The following is a 3,904-nucleotide window of genomic DNA, read 5'->3' on the forward strand; positions in this document are numbered from 1 at the left end:
TCTAATTAATACTATTCTTACTCATTTTATACATAATTATTCCGTTAATAATTTCTTTTTCTTTTATAATAATATTAAATAACTTTTTTATTCTTAACTTAATTAAATGTTGATTATTTATTTTTAATTATATATTATTTCTATTCTTATTATATTCTATTATATTTATGTTTTATTGTATTTTAAGTTTTTCATAATATATTTTATTATTATATATTTTACAATCTATTTTATTGGGGGTGGTACATCTTCCCCCCCTAGCTCTATTTCGTCTACTTTATTCATATTTGGTTTCTTTTTAGTATTTTCCGCGTAGAACCTACTTTTACGAATGGGTACCATTTCATAATGTGGTTGCCTCAACGTAGTTATTTTGCATTTGTATGTTATATATATAAAAAATTATTAACATTATTGAGAATACTATTAATCCCAATGTTAAATATAATAAGTAATTACGCGTATCGTTTACGGTTTCCTGTCCCGCCTGTTTTATTATTTCGTTATCTATTTCGTTTTGAATATAATCTAGCGAATATGCTACCTCGTGAATTTTTTATAATTTATGTGCGTCTTGTTTAATTATTAATTTAGGTAGATTTACATCCTTTATTTTATTAGGTATCTTATATTTTATGTTTCCCGATCCTATTTCAGGTATGAAATTTACATAATATTTAGATTTTATATCCTTCGCCACCTTCAAAGTAATCCCAGCTAATATGGGATATCAATTATTGGTTTTGCATTGCATGGTTCAAAATTATGTAAGACAGACAAAATCATGAATGTCATTATAAAATAATAATACTTTAAAACAATTTTTATAGTCCATACCTATCATTTACGTTCTGATGGAGAGTAAAACAAGAAGATCGTATGAATGTATCTTTCAATTTGTAAAAAATAATTTACTACCCACATTAAGACCGTGTAATTATAACAGATTATGAAACTGCTTTGAGGGATGTACTATTATCGGTATTTCCTGGAGCTCAATCTGTTGGGTGCTGGTTCCACCACAACCAAGTAAGAGTTATCTTATGTTACTTACTTTTAAATTTTTCATTAACATTTATAACATATAACTATATAAGCAGTGACAGACTGGCAAGGATTGCCAGGATGTGATCGCCCGTGTACACTTTGAAAAATAATTTAAACTAACTGCTTATAAGAATTATTTTTATTGGGTACCTAATCTATATATGTTTTAATTTTTAAAGGCTGTATGGAGAAAAGTGAAGAAACTGGGTTATTTAAACCATATAAATAATAATGACAATGCTCTAAAAGCGTTAAAACTATTAATGTGCCTTCCTCTATTGCCCGCTCTGAGCATTGAGAATGGTTTTTCATTAATAACAGCATTTGCTCAAAACCATGGAATTCATTTGGAACAACTATTTCAGTATTACCAAAGGTAGGTATTTTATGCACTATAGAAAACAAAAACACAAAATATTAAAGTTAAAAATAAATACTAAAAGGAATATAAATATTTAAACTTCAATGTATCAAAATAATAATATTTACAATTATGTACAGTACAATGTATTTTATGGCATAGGTACTGGTTAAGAAATGTTGGACCACACATCATATCGGTTTATGGATTACCTCGGAGAACCAACAACAATGTTGAGAGTTTCCACAATTCTCTAAAAGTCAAATTTGGCACCAACCATCCAAGTTTATGGATATTTTTAGGTAAGTTAATATAGGTATAATGATTTTATTGTTATTTCATAACTCATAAAATTATTTTTTTTGAAGTTTACAATATAAATTATAATGGTTAATTTTATTTATTTCAGATCATTTAACTAAATTAAATAAAAACTACCACATTATTGTCAATCAGCTGCACAATAATTTGAATCCAAGTAGGCATTTACGATTCAAATTTCTAGCCAATTCAATGCGAATCAAAAATGCAACACAACAGCTAAATTTAGGATTGATTTCCAGTTGGCAATTTTTGCAGAGATGTTCTTATGCAACTGAAGGGTACGAAAGGAGACAACGGATTTGGGCTTTGCGCAACAATGAGGAGATGGCCGATGAAGGACAGATTGAACTAGGGCAAATACCACCTGACGAATTACCTTTAGTGGTTGAACTTAATGTTGGAGACCCACCAGCTCGAAGGCCTAGGGAATTACCTTTAGAAGAAAGGGTTGATGTTGCTGATCCGCCAGCAGAAAGTTCTGTATGCATGGTGTGTATGGTAATAGCGGTAAATGGCACTGCAGCCGAATATATAATTTTGCCATGCGGTCATGCATGGGTGTGTGCGTCATGCGTGGAACGCTTAGAAGTGCCAAACTCGGTTTGTCCGTTGTGCCGATCACCTAATATTTCTTTTCAAAGGATTTTTTTTTCTTAAATGTTACAGTAAATTATAAATTGTTAGATCTTATTATTATGTTATTATTAATTATAAGATGACCAAAATAAAAGATAAGATGTTGTCATTGGTTACATTTGTTTGTTATATTAGTAATATTTTATTTAACTTGGTTGCACAGAAAATATAGTATGGCAGTATATTTACTTATTAGTTATTGACATTTAGAAATAGTACAATAATAATTTTAACCATTTTTAAGAATTATAGGTAACTGATTTAAGCCCTTTTTAACGTTTAAGTAACTAGGTACTAATTTTACAAATTATTATACATAGGATGTTATAAATTATTTGACAATCATAATAGTAATAATAACTATAATTGATACCATAATTTTTCAAGGTACAAAATACATATACAATAGAATTAAATAATGGGTATTTTCTCATTTCAAAAGCAAAGCTTATACTGAAATGAAAGTTCATTAAAAATGCAGTAAATTTTTTTAACTAGGATTATATTTATAAAATTATTAAAACCGATATAATGTTTATCTTAAAAAGTAGATATAAATTCTTATCTAGTATTGAACTATCGAAGGTAAACAATATTATACTATTTATTTAATTCTAATTAACATTAGGATTTTTTTTTTTGCCTTCTATCTTCTCTGGCCCGCTACATTTTTGCACATTCAAAATTGGCCCTCTAGTATCATTAAGTTGCCCATCCCTGATAAAGATGATCAAAATTAATAAAAAAGTATTTAAATATAATATATTATTCTAGGTAATTATATAAATCTAAGGTGATGACATGCTTCTTATAATTATTATATGATTTGTATAACTAACATTAATAATTGGGCAATATTTGCCAAAAGTAGTAGAACAAAAAACAGATCTAGTACAAGATTTTTCCTTACTCCTAGTATTATATTTATGATTACATTTTACGTCATAAAATTTAACGGATTACCTACATTTACTAATATATATATTGCACTGACGTGACAAGACACAATACGTGGACGACAATTTTATTAAATTCGAAGTCTGTAGTAGATCCCCATTAATTAGATTTACCTTTCCTGAACCCACACTGACTATTAGAGAAAAAAATTATGATAATTTCAGAAATGTACTTATCTATTTTTAAGAAATTTTTGAAATAGACAGCGTGAGAGACTGAGGGAGGTAGGTCTATAATCAGTAATATTTTCAGAAGCCCCTGATTTATATGAAGGAGTGATAACGGATTTTTTAAAATTGTGTAAGAATTATTCCAGATGCCTTATTATTAAAAAAATATTTAAAGGTATCGTTATAGTTTTGCATGTATTCTATTTACCATCAAAAAAAGAGGAATTTTCTTTTATGTTTATGATATTTACTTCTATTTAATTTAAAGTAATATGCAAGGCTGGGCAAGTAAATGATTTTTTTTAACTCAGTTAAGTAAATATGAACAAATAACAAAAAGTTAAAAGTTGATTTAACTAGGTTAACCCAGTTAAGTTAAAAGTTAACACACACTTTTTATTACTTTTTA

The sequence above is a fragment of the Acyrthosiphon pisum genome, chromosome X, assembly GCF_005508785.2.
Source record: "Acyrthosiphon pisum isolate AL4f chromosome X, pea_aphid_22Mar2018_4r6ur, whole genome shotgun sequence".
Lineage (NCBI taxonomy): Eukaryota > Metazoa > Arthropoda > Insecta > Hemiptera > Aphididae > Acyrthosiphon > Acyrthosiphon pisum.